Below are 17,622 nucleotides of genomic sequence, written 5' to 3'. Positions count from 1 at the left end.
GTGTGGCCGAGGGTTGGGCGGAGAGTGGAGGGCAGGGCTGGAGCTGGATCTCTGAAGATGGGCAACATCTAGATAGATATTGTAAGCAAAGAGAATGGAAGGAGCAGGATACAGGGCGGGTCTGTAGGTCTGGCCGAGGTGGAGTTCTTCGGAGAAGGCATGGTAGAGCAGACCAGAAGAGCGGTAGCATGGGGCTCTATCATGGAGGGCTTGCAACACTTCTTTTTCACTCTAAGTTCTCGTGTGCTCTTTTCCAGATAAAGACATGTTGCCGGCAACGACCTGTCCAAAAATCTGACATTTGCTCCAGACCTCTTCCTCTTGTCTCCTCCCTCGTACTGACCCACTAATACGCCCCCAAGCCCGGACCAACCCGGGACAGGTGGTTTGCCCTGTTATCCTGGGTGCCTCGTGGACAGTCCAGGCAGCTTTTCCTCTGCAGGGAGCTTCATTCTGCCAACAGAGCTGGACTGGGAAGAGGCTGGATCAGGGGTTTGGGCTGTGTCTCCATAGGCTACCAACTTGGGAGGGCCGGTGGCAGACGCCAGGAGCTGCCGGCTGGTGTCAGAGAGCAATCCAGTAGCCACTGAAGAGACCCTCATCCTCAGGGTCTGTGAGGCCACAGACACCTGCTTGGCTTGGCTTGCCTTGGCTGGGAGCATTTCCGGCAGAGAAGAGCGGGAAATGGATGGGTGGTGAGAGGGAGGAAAGGGCCTTCAGGGCTGAAATGAGATATTTGTGAACCCCTATCTGCAAACAGACAAGTGCTGGCCTTGGACGATGCCGCTGGCAGATGTGACTCAGGGGCCACTGTGGCCTGGAGAACTCCAGCGGGAGATGAGTGTGGAACAGACCTGTCGGTGCAGCTCTGCACGTGAAGGGAAGAGTAAAATGAGCTAGGAAGGCGAGGTGGAATGTGTAATGAGACAGAAGATGTGAGGGCTCAGGATGGGAGAGGGAAAGCCGTTGCTGGGGATTGCTGGGGATGGGCCACTCTCAGGGATGGGAGCCATGGTGAAGCGGTTCTTGGACCCTTTCCACGTCTGTGCTCCTGGCCTATTGCCTTCTACATGGATTCATGAGACCAAGAAGCAAAAGTAAAGGAAGAAGGGCTTCTCAGCAGAAATGCCGCACAAACAAAGCCTTACGGCCATGAGCAGAGCTGCAGCAGGGAAGGGGGCACACTTGCGACGCCTCCCTGCCTCGGAACCATGACTTTCTCACTCAAAGACTGTCCATCTGTCCATCCATTCCGCCAAGCCCCAGAACCCCATGCTGATTTCCTTTGGAAGAGCCCCAGCTCCTGGAGCGGCCACGGCAACAGCAGGCCCATGGACTGCTCCAATCCCCAACTTCCCATCGCAGGCAAGGGTCGGCCTGGTCGGTGGAAGTTAAAATAACACACTGGCTGTTTATGAGCAAGAGCCCTCAATAAAGTCATCGGTTGGTTCTCTAGGCAGCGTGTCTAATCTTCTCTGGCTGCTTTTCTGGGCCTGCGGCTCCTGATCTATTTTGGTCTTTCTCTTCTTTGACTCATTCTGGGACTTCCGTGCCATAAATCTGAGCCCCCTCCAGTGCCTGGTCCCACCAGCAGGCAGACAATTCAGAATTAGCTGTGGTCATGGTTGTCCAAACTGACAGGCAGGGAAACTGAGGCACAGCAGGCTCCAGGACCTTGTCTTGTCTCCCACCGCGACCCAAGAGCACAGCTGCCAGCAAAACCCAGGGTTCTGGCTGGGACTTTCCCACTGGAGTTCGTAGGGAAGGCTGGGGCCCTGTGAACGGCTATAAAGCTCTTATTGGGCCACACTTGGTACAAATCCCAGGGATGGGTGGCAAATGGGACTGCAGTGTGTGTGTGTGTGTGTGTGTGTGTGTGCGCACCTCTCAGGCTTGATGGTGGTGTTTGAAATCATCCCCATTCCTGGAATTTGACAAGCACAGTACAGAGAAGGACCAGAAAACCCAAAATAGTGGGGAAGAGAGAACAAAGAGCCTTCCCAAAGCCATGGTTCAAGCTGTGGGCAAAATATCTTCCTGTTTCTCATGCAAAGCCCCTGCTGCTGGGCCCAAGGGGCTGGATGGGCTGTTTTGGCCAGTCCAAGGTCAAGGCTAAACTCCGGACTCCAATCTCTCCCGCTGCCCCAGGCCTCCCTGGGTGCAGGCTTACGTGCTCTGGAGAGGGGAGTGGGGGTGGGGGAGGTGGGCAGGCTGTTAGGGTTTCAGACACTTTCTAGGTGCCTCGGGGGACCTACATATTTCCTATGTAAAGTTCAGTCTGTTTGCAATTAGGCTTCTCTTCTTTGCTTATTTCCGGAGAGATTAAAAATAGCGAAATCAGCTTAATCTGGGACTCTCTGAGATCAACAAGGCCACTGTTTCCAACAGTATGAAAATACCAAGCAGTCCCACCCACATTCATGGGTCACACCGCATGGCAGGCCTGGTGGGCTTTCTGTAATGAAGGAACTTTAAGTTGCATGAATTCTCAACAGATCAGGCTCTGTTTTTGGACCCCAGCAAGGATATTTTCAACTAAAATGGAAAGGATGTCACACTGTTTCGGGCCTGAAATCCTCTCTTTCCTTCTAAATGAGCTCGAAGCTGTGAATGTCTTTTCAGGAAAATGTACCTTGGTCCAATTACTTCACCAGTTTTTGCCTCTCCTTAGGGATGCGAGCACAGAGTGCATCCTGGGCAGGTGTAGATACAAGGATGCTGCTCCCAACCTGTCACCCTCCGCTGTTTCCTCCCAGGCTGGGAGCCATGTCACTGATCCTCGGCAGGCCCGGGGCGGAACAGCCCCCATCTGGGAGCTGGCTCTTTGGGCTGAGGAGGGCCACGGGTTGGAGGAATGTGCCTTTTAATGTGCTACATTGGTCAGAATGGGAACGCCATGCTGACATAACAAAGAACCCCACGTCTCATTGGTTATGTCACCTGGGACTGTGATGTCAAGATCGCTGTAGTCAGGGGAGACAGGATGGATGGTTGCTGAGATGCTTTTAAGGGCCAGCCCTCTAAGTGCCTGGCATCACTTTTGTCCACATCCCTTTGGCCAAAAGCCAGTCACATGCAAGGGAGGCTGGGAAACGTGGGATTTGGGGTGAGCAGGCATCATCAGAGGCTTTGACCTGCCATCATCAGCCATAAGGGCACTGAAGCCTAAAGAACACCATCAGAGAAACCTCTCGAGGCTGCCGGCAGAGCAGTACTATGAACTGACGGGGCCTGCCTATTGCTCTTGGCCTAGATGCCCATAGGAGTGTGGTTGCCTCAGGGAGGCATCCTGGAGCCTAGCCCCAGGCTGGAGGCCAAGACGAAGCCTATAGTAGGTAACTGGAGTGAATAAAATTAAGTACCTGGGTTATTAGTGGGTGTAGATGTCTTCCAGACCATCAGAAGGTGGGGTGAGGCCCTTTGGTTGGCAGCACAGGGATTTGTAATAACTTGTCCTTATTCGGGCCACAAGTCAGGTTTCCTAGTAGACCGACCAGGTGGAACGTTTTCATGTGTGCTTCCGATGAGGCTCTCCCACAGGCAGCACTGGGGGGGTGAACGCTCCCTCCTGCGGCAGGTGCCTTGCTTGGCACCCAAGGCTGGTCTGCCTTCAGCTAGGACACCAGGGATCTGTCTTCAGCCACTGGGGCCCCTGGGACAGGGCTCAAGGGCTTTTCTGGGACGGTGCTGGGAGGGGAATTCTGCAAATAGTGAAAAGTCAACCAACGGAGATCTAATAAATAAGAGCTGATTCACATATTTTAACATCAACAGAATTAATAAAGCATTTCCTCCAGATGGCATTAAATGATTATCATGGATTTTCTTCTCTGATGCGAACTGATAAGGGATGTTCTTTGTACTGTCTTGAGACTCTAAAGCTGAACCCTCACTAATATGTGGATGAGCAGGTGGGAATATAGTGTTTCACATGGGGTGAGATGGTTGATTTTACGTGTCAACTTACCTAGGCTACGGTGCCAGTTATCTGGTCAAACCCCAGCTCAGATGTTTCTGTGAAGGTATTTTTTAGATGTGATTAACATTTACAATTACTTGATTTTAAGTAAAGCAAATGATCTTCCACAATGTTGGCGGGCCTCCTTTAATCAGTTGAAGGACTGAAGAGCGAAGGCTGAGAATTCCCAAAGAAGAAATTCTGCCTCCAGACTGCAGCATAGAAAATCTGCCTTGAGTTTCCAGCTTTTGGACTCAAGACTGAAACATCATGTGCGACCCAAATCCAGTCTGCTTGCTGCCCTGCAAGAACCCATGAGCCAATTCCTTTAAATCTCTCTCAATCTCTATCTCATTATATATATTTTCTGGAGGACTCTAACTCTGTACAACTGGGGGGAAAGCAGATTAAATTAGAAGTCATTTCATGATTAATAGACATTTGTATTAATTCGTAGGGAAAGGGAGTAAACTATAGGGAAATACGAGTCATGATGCATAAATACGAAGTTTCACTATAGCAGTAATATTTCCTATTACATTAAATGTACAACGTGGGTTGTAACAAAGGCTAAACTTGATGGAAATGGTTTGGTGTTTTAGTAATTTCAGTTCTAAAGAGGTGGTGTTTGCCGGGGGAGCTTCCTGTTTGGGGCTCAACCTCTTCCTTTCTGGGCACATCCTGGTGCTCCTCTCCTCACATTAGAAGCCTCTGTCTGTGCACCTGACCCACAGCCTGTGTTTGCAAATTGCATGCCTATGGCTGGCCCTTCGTTCCGTTTCAACTATGCATGTGCCTTGAAACAACAACTGTCAACTAGGGCTCTTTGGCTGCCAGACAGAAAATTTGTCTCAAGGTGTTTTAGCCACAGAGAAATCTAATGGTCCGTGTAGCTGAAAGGTCCAGAATCAGGGTCAGCATCAGACACAACTGGATTCAGGGCTAAAATAATATGCTCTTAGGACTTCATTACTCTTCAGCGCTCAGCTCAGCTCTCTGCTATGTTGGCTGAAGACTCAGAGACAAAAACAGCGCCAGGCCTCGAACCTCTCAAATTTGAGGTTCAAGGGAAAAGAGGGAGTCTTTTCCCTAGAAGCCCTAGGAAAAACCTCAAGATATTTTATTGGCTCTGATTGATCAGATGCCTCTTCCTACACCAATCACTGTGCCCCAGGAAAACGGACTGCACTGATTGGCTGAGACCTGGGCCATGTGCTTCCTCCGGAGCTGGCGGTGGTATTGGCTGAGCTGGAATCTCACTGAGGGAGAAGAGAGGGCAGTGTGGGATTCCCCAGGAAGGAAATGGAGCATGGGTACCAGAAGAGAGTGGACGAATGCTGGATAGTTAAAAGGACAAATGAGAAAGCTTAAATATTCATAATCTATTTATTTATAGAAAAGCAGTTCTGGGGGCAGCTTCGATGTGAAGTTGGTTCACCCTTTTTTTTGACGTCCCCCGGATCCCTTTACATATGTGCTGGTACAATTGTGACTGTCAGGGTGATGTAAGTTCCAGCAGTAAAGTGTTCTTCCTTAAGTCCCTTTCCCAACACCCAGCTCTATTTCCAGAACCTGATATAGACACAGTTGGGGAGGAGGTAGGGGGACTATATTTCTGACAAAGCAATGTTTCCATTTCACACATATGACTAATAAGGAACTTGGCCAGGAATAGCTCTTTTGCAGTTTTGGAAACCCTGGCCTAGACCATAAATCACTGAATGAAGCTCTAGCCACATCCCTTAACTTAAAACTCAGTTTCCATTTGCCCAGGATCCTGCTTGAGGAGTGGAGCAACAGAAGAGCTGACCTTGGGTGTCTAATGGTGTCATCCCATTGGGACAGGCCCCAGGCCTGTTGGGAGGTCACCTTCCCATGGCATTGCCCTCAGCAGCGATCTAGGGTCAGGCAGAAACTCTGAGCTTGGTCCCTCACTCCCTTCTCCTGCTGCCTTGCCAATACAAGCCTTAAAAGTCATGGAAACATCTCTGGTTTTCAAACTCAAGGGATTCCAGCAACAGAGGTCAGAGAGCAGAAGGTCACATGGGTGTATGTGGAAGGACAGATATCGCTGGGCAGAAAGATGCTTGCCCTTGGAGCATCTGTGTGAGTAAGGGGAGATAGGGGATGAAAGCACAGAAGGATCATGGCTTGGGCCTCTCAGGAAAGAGAAATCAGGAGTGAGGGGCATTGGCAGGAAAAAGAAACATGTCTAGGCTGAGAATCCAGGACACTTAGTCAGGCATTTCCATTAGGATAGACATCCAGAAAACCTCAAAGCTTCTGACATAAAGGATAACATGGCAGGAGATGGCCCACAGGATGAATGGGTATGTTGATAGTTCAGTAGGAATGGTTCAGTAGTAAAGACTGGGTTGGAATGGCAAAAACCAGACCAACTCAATGTGATCAAACATAAGGAAGACACAGTAGATGGAAGATTCAGGGGCAACGAATAGATAGGAGAGAACAATTCCCTCCTTTATTGCCCTCTCCTAATGGAGAGAGCTGTGTCCCTCCATCTTGGCAGAATCTCCAACTTTCACAGAGCCCAGATCTTGGGGGAACCTTGTTTTGCCCTTTACCAGCTAAAAATAGTAGGGTGAAATGTGACTGACCAGAGAACCATTGACCTCTTTTGGGTTTAACTTTTGGACAGAGTTAAGAGACTCTCTTCTGAGTTTTATTTTGGTAAGAACATCATTTGGGGGAAGGATGGGGTGGGAAGAAATTCTGTAAGGGCAGGCTGAAGGGCACCATATTACTTTAGCTTAAACACGTAGGAATCATACTTTATGGTTGGGGAACTTTAAGGTCATGCCAAAAAGGGATAGGAAAGGGGTATTAGATAGAATGTAAAAAACCTCGTAGATGATTCTTTGCTTAAAATTTCTCTTGAAAATAAGTAATAGAACTGAGAGCTTCTCTAGCTACTAACATAACAACAACAATGGTACTTATATTTTCTTTCTCGTGTAGTATGTGGGCAGATTACCTGAGGTTCAAGTTCCCTGGTAGCCATAAAGAGTAAAACCTTGCAGCACATTGCTAGTTCATCCCAGCACCAAAGCAACACTCTCAATGGTGAGATTTTCTCTTAATAATAATCTGTAATAACTCTCCTTTCTTAAGTGCTTGCAATTTGTCATAGTGGTGGTCCTCAAGGTCAGCCTCCTGGGGCACAGAGCAGGGGGAGAAGGATGGAGAGGGGTCCTGGAGGAGTAAATGGACATGTGCAGCATAACGAGTTAACAAGTTGGGCTGTTTGAGGGCAACTTCTGCTTTGGGGTTCAGGGATCATCTCTTTCATGTAGAGGCAAAGGGAAGGCTTCTGAAGACTTAAGAAAGAAAATGCTGACCATTAGGAATCAGCATGGATTCACCAAGAAAAGAGATGGTCTACCAGTTGTACTTTCTCTGTGGGGGGCATGGGATGCCTAAGTTTGCTCATGGCATTGCAGTAGGGCAGCAGAACAGGAAGCTTATGGCGCTCTTGAGGACAGTGAGGGCTGGAAGACAGTGTAAACACAGTGGCTGGGGATGTGCTGAGTGAGTGATAAGCAGACAAAGTCAGCCTGGATGGGTGGTCTCATCCCACATCCCAAAACACCCTCCCGCCCCCCAGCCCTTACACTTCAGTGGTCTCACTAGAGACTAGGAAGAGAGTTCAGAGGGCAAGCTCACCCACTTGCAGCTGGAAGGAGTAGCTCATACCATGGGTAACAGAATTAGAATCCCCAAAGGTGACAACAGTTTGGATTAATTCTGGTGACATGTAACAGATGAGATATAATAAGGTTAAATGTACCTCTGGAATCTTGGGGAAAAAACAAAAGGAACTAGGCACATCTAGAATGGGGGAGATGTGAAAAATTTGGGGATCTGTGTTGATGGTAAACTTGAGAGGAGTCAACATGCACGATTACCAAGAAAACTGGTGTGATCTTAGGTGACATTAACTGAAGAAGGGCTTTGAGGATTAAGGAGGTGTTTCTTTTGCTGGACTCTTTACCATCCATCCCATCTGGAATGCCACAGCAGGTGTCACTTTTAAAGGAGAAGCACAAAGAGACTGCTGCATTTGGGGAGAGGCATGAGGACGGGCAAAGGGCCCTGACAGCATGTCACAGGGGGACCATGTGGCAGAAAAGAAGAGACAAATAAGAGGAAGGGCTAACAAGAGAGAAGTCTTTGAGGTGGTCATACCGAAGAGCTGTGTCCGTGTCATGCAGAAAGCAAGCACCAAGGCCAGTGGGTGAAGGCTAAAGGAAGCAGATTGAAGCTCCAGTTGCTGGCAGTCAGAGTGGGGTGTGAGGTCGTGAGTCTGCTCTCCCTAGAGGTGTTCCAGCCAAGGGCTGAGGGAGAGCATGCCCAGGCACTAAAAGAAAAGGACAGTCATATTGTTTCAAAGGAGCTCTGTTGACTCTGAATGCCTGGCCACATGAGTCATGTTTGCACACTGCACTTCCTCCATGTTGACCATCCATCAGCCATGGTGACTGATGATAAGCATACCCCGTAACTATTTGAGAACATTTGTGAAGATAGGTTTCCCCAGCGTAATGGAGAAACCCTGGGCTTTGGTGTCAGGCAGACCTGGGTTTGAGTCTCATCTTGGCCACTTCTGACTATGAGACCTTGGACAAATCCCTTGGCGTGCAGCATCACTGAGCTCCTACGTGCTGGCCCTGAGTGGGGAGCAATGAACGGATGACATTCCTGTGCTGGGGAGCTTGCTTCACTGCACAGATGGGACGGGAGAGATTGCTGCTCTCCGGGTGTGGTGAGGGACCGGGGACTAATGCATGAGGAGCCTGGGGTCAACCAGAACTGGTTTCCTTTCATTCTCTCCCTTACAAGTAGCTCAAAGCTGTGGACATTGGCAGGAAATCGTGGGCACCCAGAAATGCTCGTGGGCACTGGTGTGAGATCTGTCCCTTTCTGTTCTTCCGAAGGTTGCTGAGTGTCAAGCCTGCCCATGGCTAGCTCCTCCACAGCAGCCCTTCCTCCACCAGCTGCACTCCATTCTTGCTCCCCCACCCCCCAACTTGTCCTTGGAGATCCTACCCACAATTTGGTGGCAGTGGGGGGGACAGGTGGAGTGGGGAGGTTGGTGGCCATTTAGGGTGGGCACCCTTTCTTAGCAAGTAGGGGCTGCCTGGTCCTGTAGTCCTGGGTCCTGATGGTAGTGTTCTTAGTGTCCTGGGTGGGGCGAGAAGTCTTTCAGGGTCAGGTGTCTCCCTCAGCCTGAACAAGTCGGGGTTCCACCCATTTTTCAAGGTTCAGCCCAAACACTGCCTCCTCTGGGAAGCCTTGTCTGGTGTCTCCCCATCCCCAAACATTTTCTGCCCCATGACCAGGCACCGTCAGGGGCTGGCACGCCACTCTGTCTCCCCGCCACAGTGTGACCCTCAAGGGTTGGGACCAGGTGTTCTGATTTTCTGAACCCATAATAACTTTAGCTCCACGAAGACACATGGGCTCCTAATAAATCTTGCTGTTTGATTCTTTTTCAACCTTCTTCTCACAGATCCCTTTGTTAAGTCAAGAGTAGGAGGAGTAAACAGTAAGTTAGCATTCACTCATCCCACCAATATTTTACAAAGGTTTCAAACCCATGATTCACAAACTAAAACCTGGCTACAGGCACTCCTCATGAAGCAGACATGTTTGTTTGTTTTTAAATTATTGCAAATGTTAAAAGAAAAACAACCCAAACCCTGGAGATTTTACACAGAACTCTGAGTTTTTAGGTTCTCTTAAATATTAGCTGAGACTGACTTGTGGCTGTCCCCTTTGGATGGGCCTTCTCTGGGTCATGGCAGTCCCCACCCAGCTTCACTCCTCTGGCTTACTGCTGGTCCCCATCGGCATCTGAGTTTAGTTGGAGAGCTACTGACATCAATAGGAATCCTCTGAAATTTTGAGCTTAGCAACATCTGACTTCCTGGGTTTATTTCCTGACCCACTGTAGGATGTGCTCCTCCAACCCAGTCCAGGTCAAGATTCTTTCTCCCCCGGTGCAACCAAACCCTAATCTCCTTGTGGTTGCCGACACCTCCCGTTGCTCTTGCTGCCAGCTTTGCTGGCCCAGGACCCTGCAGAGCTTTTGGGGAGCACCAGGTGGGCTGGTGTGTGCCCCAGCAGGGCACGGCTCCAGGTTGAGCCCAGAGGGCCCCAGCAGCTGCTGTCCATGTGTCAGTTCCGAGGCAGAGGAAGGCTGTTTGGGGAGACCACCCACTCAACGGCTGGGCCAACCCTCTAGAACCTCCTTTCAAAGACACCCCTGGAAGTGACCCTCCGCTTGGCCCGGTGCAGTGACCTGAGGTTGCCCACACTCTCGGGGCAGGAGGGACCCTGCTGAGGTCCCGTTTCCTGCCTTCTGCAGGCCCAGATTTCAAAGCTGGCCATTTACTCTTCCTTCTCCTCCTGCCTGCCTCCCACCCTCTTCTCCTCCCCAACATTCTTTGCTTCTTGTTTATATTGCAGAAAACATCTGTGAGAGTAAATGACTGAGATGAAAGATCCTGGCAAAGGGCTATTTTTCTTTGCTTGGCTTAAAGGGGACAGATGAAGACTTCAGCCTCACCCTCGCCTTTCCCCCGACGTGACTCCCTCCCCCACCTCCCGGAGAGAGGAGAGAAATGGGATCTGAATGAAGACAGCCCAGAAGGTGGCCCAGCCGGCCCCAAGTCCCCAGGCAGGGGAGATTGTTTTTCCAGTGGAACAGGCTGGCCCAGAGGAAAAGGCTCCACGGAAGGTGGAGGGGAAGAAGATGGGCACGCTTCAGCTTCTGCAGCTGGCTCGGCCCTCTCTGCCCCACCGGCCTGGCCCTCTCTGCCCGTATTTCAGGCTGCATGGCCACTGGCCTCCACCCACAGCAGGCTCCTTGTTGCGGGTGCCTTGGCATGCACGCTATGGAGGAGAGACCACCCCCCCGCCCCTTGCTCTTCTCTCCTGAGTGGCTGTGCAGGTTTGCAGGGAGTGATGGCCTGGGCCTCCCGTCCTCTCTCTCACCTCAAAGGAGTTGCATGGTTCTGGATAAGTTAGTAATTTCTCTGATTCTCAGTTTCTCCATCAGCCTAGTCATTGTAACTAGTGGGGGGTGGTCAGTGGCCTTTGTCATCTAGACGAACCCCTGGCACGTGCAGCCTGAGAACAGGCCTGTCAGAGCTGGCTGGGGCCCCAGATTCTCCGTCCTGGTAGCCCCCACTGTCACGGCGTGGTGGCTGCAGGGTTTCCAGGATGGCTCAGGAGATCCCACAGCAAAAGGCAGAGGATGTGGCAGCCCCCCGAGAGCTGTTTGGGGAGCTCTTCCCACTCCATCTCACCTGCCCTCCCCTCTTTCCCACGTGGCTCCTCCTGGAGTCCTGCAGTGGGCACCGGCTTCTTGGGAAGGGCAAGGGCCGGAGCTTCGGAGGACATCGGCATGGCAAGGCAGTTGTCATTTGGGAAGATAATGAGCAAGTTCTTACCAGGATAGGAGGAAGTTCTTACCAAGATAGGAGGAAGAAAATTTGACACAGAGGCCTGGCTTAGGAAGAAAGCAGCCAGCATTTGAGGACAAAGGCAGGAAACCTTTTCCTGGCCACAGCATCATCCAGCCTGGGTCTACGAGGCTCCCCAATGGAATCCAAGGACGTTTGTTCGTGGAGGATGAAGCTGGTGGACACAGAGCAGAAGGCCCAGGCCTGGAGACCTGTCCAGAGGCTCCCGGACCTGCCCTGTTTCTAACTTCCATGGAGACATAACCTTTTCCTGGGCACAGGCCTCCCTCAGTGGACAAGTGCACACCTAGGAAGGGAAAGGCTGCATCTGTCTCCTCCTTCAAAGTCAGAAGTGTGAAACCCCCAGATTGGTCTCTGCGGGGGGAGGTGAAGGGATGCACCTTGGCCACTAGCTCATGTCTGCTCCTATGAGCTGGACGCCTAGCACTTGCTGCCAGGGTACACAGAAGCCTGGCTCCCATGGGGCTCACTTAGTAATGTTATTCAGCCATGTATTTAAAAATGGGGAAATTGGAGGGCCCTGGGGGTGGCTCAGTGGGTTAAGCATCCGACTCTTGATTTTGGCTCAGGTCATGATCTCAGGTGGTGAAATCGAGCCCCGCATCCAGCTCCATGGTCAGCAGGGAGTCTGCTTGGGGTTCTCTCTCTCTCCCCTTCTCCCTCTGCCCTTCCCCCTTGCTCTCATGCACGCGCGCTCTCTCTCTTTCTAAAATAAACAAATAAAATCTTTAAAAAATGGGGAAACTGAATACTGAGAAGTCAAGTCACACAGCGGTAAGTGTAAGTCACAGCCAGCGTGTGAGCCTGGGTCTCTGCCCCTCTCTGGTCGACCAGCAGTCTGCTATAGCAATATCAGGAGCCGCACTTAGCATCCCCAGGTGCTTTCATGAACTCGCTGAAATGAAAAGTCCAGTTTCTCAGTCACACCAGCTACACTTCAGTGCTCGCTAGCCACACGTGGCTAGTGGCTGTCACGGGGACAGTGCAGATATGGAAACTTCCATCTTTGAAGCAAGTTCTCTTAGCATGGCAGCTAGACTGAACTGACCTCAGCCATGCCGTTTAAGCTCTTTTATTCAGTTACAAATTAATCTATTCTCCTGACATCTATGCCCCTTTCCCCTACCCAGTCTGCCCGCAAGGAGAGGGTAATTATTCATGCCCTCTGGGGATGGATGGGAGCACTACAGAGCAGAGGGGCTCCATGGGGGCAAGGGCCAGGAACTCCGCCCCATCCTCTCTGCCACTCTGAACCATCCTTGCTGTGCCTATGCAGAACCAGGGCCTGGCTGGTCCCCTCCGGGCTGGGGGGCCACGGGGCCTGACTCCTTCACCCACTGAGGCAGGCCCAAAGGTCACACTGCCGGCCTGCAGTCGCCTTTTCAATTACCCAGCCCTCTGAATGGGACCCTGTGAGTGAGCTTTGTGCAAGCGCAGGAGAAAGGGGCTCTGTCTGGGAGTCTGGGAGCTGCTCTGAGCCCCGCACAGAGGCCAGCCCTGTGCAGCACCGCCCCGAGAAGTCCGGCCTGGGAAGGGCGATGACCTCCAGCATCCCACGCGGGCCTCCCTGTTCCCATATTGGCTTGTGTGTGATGGACCAAATCCTCAGTTACCCTACAGGGAAAAGGGGAGAATGAAGAATGTTAGAATCAGGCAAAGCTTCTATACCCTGCTGAAGGGTTTGTGCACCGCCTCACTGGAGGCCCCAGCTGCCCTGGGAGGTAGGCGGGGCCCCTTCCACCCTCCCTTTTGGCAGAGTGAGATGCCTGAGGCACTCAGAGAAACTTGCCCCAGGTCACCCAGCTAGATGGTGGTGGAGGAGGAGGCTGCCTGGAGCCAGGTGAGCCGGTTCCTGGGTCTCTCTGAGGAACGGAGGGGGTTCAGATCTGGATTTGCTTGAGCCCCTTTCACTTGTGCTATAAAAGCGGGTCAATCCGTTTGGCTTCTCCATTAGCTGGGGACTCCCAGAAGGCCCTGAACAGACATTAGATGGACGGACAAATGGCTGGGGCTGAATGCAGGTGAATGAGTGGGACAGCAGCGTCATCTGGCTCACGTCTGCTGGGAGGTAGGCAAAAAGTGGAAGCCAGAGCCCGGGGAAGTCCTCTCTGTTACCACCTTAACAAGGCACCGGGATGGAGACATTGGGAATTTGTGAAGCCAGGCCTTTTGGAACACTTGGTGCTCTCCCAGACCCCCAGATCTTAGGGACGGCCTCTGGTTCTTCTCCTGCCCCTTGGCCCTGGCTGTTGGAAGCCTGAGGCTCCCCCCAGGGCTGGCTTCCCGTGCCTGCTCGCTCCCCGCCAGGCCCCAGGGCTGGGCGGAGACTGTGTAACCGAGCAGGAGTGGCGTGTCAGAGGGGACAGGGCTGCACAAGAAGGCCTCAGCCAGGATGAAATAAATCTGCCCATCTCCCCCCACTCGCCTGCCCTCTCCCCCGACCTGCACAGGTTTGCAATTCATCCGCCGTCCTCAGATGCTGTTCCTGCTATCAGATGATGAAAATGGAGATTCGTCTTGAAGAAAGAAAGAAGTAGCTTGCTCCCCCCGTTCTGAGTCTATTTGAGCCCCCTTCCTCCCCCCTCACCATGTGTTCCTGAAACCTGGGGCTGTTCCAAGTCCTAAATGTGCTGGAAAGTATATCCCTGAGCAGCTGCGAACCTGCTCAGGCTGCAGTGGCCCGGGGTGAATCAGAAACCAGGAGCCAGGCAGGCTAACAATGCAGCCCCTTGTTCCTGCGTGGAGGGAGATCACCATCAGGGCCGGGGCTCCTGGGAGCGAGGGGCAGTGAGCTCACACACACACACACACATGCACACACACGCACACACACTCACACCCACCATTTACCTCTGGACACCATCCAGCCCACCTTGGCCCCCAGAGAAAGGCTGGGGAGAGGGGTTACATAGCAGGCCAGAGACCATCATGAACCAGCCAGCTGGGCTAGCCTCTGTCTAAGCTGCCTCTAACTCAGCCTCCTGCTCTTTCCTTTCACTCTAATGTAATTGGAAAGGCAGGGTGGGGAACTGGAGGGGAGGGTTTGCACAAAACCAAGCAGGATTGTCTCAAGGTCTCCCACTGAGCTGGGGGACCACGGGAGACAGTGGGATGCACAGCCAAAGGGGCTTCTTGGAGCCTGAGAAGGTTTGGGGAAGCGTATTTGCAGGAACCAGATACCCTGAAAAAAAGAATTTGCAGGCAAGTCTCAAAACCCGGTCATAGAGTTGGCAGCCGCTCAAGGCCGCGGTGGAGTCAGGGGGCCTCTCCATCAGGCCTGATTACAACCACTCACAGTCCTGGCCAACTGCAGGCATTAAGTGCCAAGTACCTACGGGGGTCTGAACCACCCACAGAAACTGCTCTGTTCATACTCACCACATCCTGGAGAGGTGGGGGTGTTCTCCGGTCACAAACGGACAAACTGAGGCTCAGAGCCACCTCAATGCCAGCCTGGTGGTGACAAAATTAGATGCTTAGTTCCTTGACCCAATTCTTAATGGTTGGGTTCTTGCCTCCAGACACCTCCCACCAGCCTGGTGTAAAGGCAGTCCAGGAAGAAGGATTAACATCCACACGTCCAACTCCCCAGTGTAAATGTACCCCCAAAAGCGCCATCTTCCCATGAGAGGCAGGCACAATGCAAGTGTGTTGGGAGTGTTTCCAGGACAGAGAAAGGCCTCAACTCCACGACTGATACTGAAGGGTTCCATCCACTCTGAAGCGTCAGGGTCACCTCCAACTCTCTTCCCTCTCTTTGTTCCTTAGCCACTGTGTCTGAGCCCTGCACGTTCTGTCTCAGAACAGGTTCTCAAATCCCGCTCTTCCTTCCCTTCCCAATCACCAAGGCCTTAACCCAAGCTCACCTCACCTCCTCCTGAATTACCATCATAGCTTCTCCCCTCACCATCCCATCATGCATCTATTCATCAGGCTCCCCAGCCTAAAAATCTCCTTGTTTTCTCTTATCCTCAGGATCAAGTGCAAACATCTCAGTCACACATGGCCCTTTATAAACAGAGGCCAGCCCCAGTTTGTCCTCATCTTCGGTTTTTCCTCCCCAGGCACTGCCATGTCAAGCACATTGAACTGTTCAGTGGCGCCCCTGTGTCTTTGCACATGCTGCTCCATCTGCCTACAATATTCTTTCTCTAACATCTGCCCAGAAAACTTGTGTCTATCCTTCAGATCACAGCTCAGATGCCTTCTAACTCCAAGCACAACCCTGCCTTCACACCTCTATTACAGGCCTTCTATGAACTATAACCATCATTTATATATTTGTCCAACCCATTAGACCAATGGTTCTCAACCCTGGGGTGACGTTGCCTCCAGGGGACATTTGGCCATGTCTGGAGACATATTTGGTTCTCACAACGTTGGGGAGGAGTGCTATTGGTATCTAATGGCTAGAGGCCAGGGATGCTGCTAAACATCCTACAATGCACAGGGCAGCCCCAACAACAAAGTCTTTCCTGCCCCAGATGTTAACAGGTTGAGACATTGTGCACTAGAATGTGTGTCTCTTGAGGTGACTTCTTATTTGTATCTTTTTATCTCCAGTGCTTGGTCTAAAGAGGTGTCTAATAACTGTTTTGAGAATAAATAAGCAAACAGACTGACCGATTGTTTCATACACTCTCTATCTAGCATGTGGCTCACTTTGAAACCACTAACTTAGAACTCAAGAAGATTGACTAACAGTGAGTGAGCATATGGAAAAGGATGGGATAAAATATGTACTTGGACCAAAATTTGTTTCCAGTGCAGAAAAGGACTGATGCTACACCATTGGAGTGGATCTCAAGTGAGGCAAGGACGCATGTCTTCACTGTAGTGCTTCGTTTTTCATGAGCCGGGGGCCTGTGATTGAGAAGTGTCAGGTGAATTCCTCCAGTATGCTCACCTGGCAGGAGTCAAACCTTATTAAGGCAGAGGACTCAAGGCCCAGGTCCACATCCTACGTGGGTTATGGCCAACTTGGAGACGGTACAGAAAGAATCCATGAAAAGGATGAAAGTTCTGGACACCTAGGCTTGATGAAGAAAGGCAGAAGAAATTGATACTATTTAACCTCAAAGAAGTGATGGTTGAGGGAGTAGGTATTTTCCAATAACACAGGAGGTTGCTAAATGGAAAGAGTGACCAGCCACTCTTTGGCACCCAGGACACAAGGAAAAGAAGCCAATGGGAGGAGGGTGGGAGTGGGATGGAGATTCAATGGCTTCCGGACAAAGTGAAGGGATGGCGAGAACGCATGGAGGCTCATTGTTGAGGGCCCTAGAGGACTCTGTTTCTTGCCTCTTCCCTAGATGCTATCCCTACTCCACCACTAGTACTAATGGAGAGCTGGGGAGAGGGCTGTCCAGGCTTCGGGGCTTCCTTCTAGAATTTTCCTTTGAACTGGGAAGGTGGGAAAGACAAGAGGAGCCTGGGAGGTAGAGGCAGGAATCTCGGGGAGGAAAAAAAAAAGGTGAGAAAGCAGGAGAAAGGAAAGCAAGAGCAAAGAGGCAGCTGGAGAGACATCAGGAAAATGTCAAGGCCTCCGCATCTGGAAAACAGACCGGAGCTATATTTAGACTGCCATGACTTGCAATAATTTGTGTGAGGGGCAGAAAAGGAAAATGTGTAGTTGGCGTCATTTTGGGGAGGGAATGAGTTATAAGAAAATGATGGCTTGATAGGGGAGAGCCTCAGCCCTTAGCCCTTAGGAAAGGGCGTCTAAACAGTGTAGGCCATCAAGAGTGAGCGATGGTGTTTACCGAGCCTCGTCCAGCTCATGTCCCTGTCCCCAGCCGAGAATTCAGGTGCATTCCTGGGCATACCAGGTGGCCTGGCTGCCACAGCACCAAGACGTGTCCGTGATGATGCAATGCAGGGTGCTTTCTGGAGAAGGAAGGGCCGAGGCCGGGGCTCTGCAAGGGGGCTCAGGAATACGTGAGCAGCACTCTGTAAATCCTAGGAATTTGTATATATTGCTGAGGCCTTTCTCCAGCTGGATTATAAATAGAGGATTAGTTCAAAGGCAGGCAGCCTTTTAAAGAGATGGTGCCAAGCAAAGCCTGCAAACCAAATACAGTAAAACCTCCTTAAGCCCCTGTTGGTTTATTCCAAATAGCATCTAAGTCAAAGTAACAGCATTTCCTGGGCTGACTA

At 51.3% G+C, this 17,622-nt stretch overlaps 1 long non-coding RNA gene across 1 annotated transcript in view; it reads left to right on the top strand.

Annotated features, from left to right (window-relative positions):
* LOC118551580 (uncharacterized) overlaps positions 1-1,455 on the top strand; it is a 100,324-nt gene extending 98,869 nt beyond the window's left edge. Inside the window, exon 5 of the long non-coding RNA XR_013440745.1 lies at positions 258-1,455. This is a non-coding gene — a long non-coding RNA (uncharacterized LOC118551580). The remainder of the gene's footprint in view (positions 1-257) is intronic.
* The last annotated feature ends 16,167 nt before the right edge of the window (positions 1,456-17,622 follow it).

Source organism: Halichoerus grypus, chromosome 8, assembly GCF_964656455.1.
Source record: "Halichoerus grypus chromosome 8, mHalGry1.hap1.1, whole genome shotgun sequence".
NCBI classification, from domain to species: Eukaryota; Metazoa; Chordata; class Mammalia; order Carnivora; family Phocidae; genus Halichoerus; species Halichoerus grypus.
Note: the sequence above shows the minus strand (reverse complement) of the source record. Positions and strands in the feature narration are given on the sequence as shown.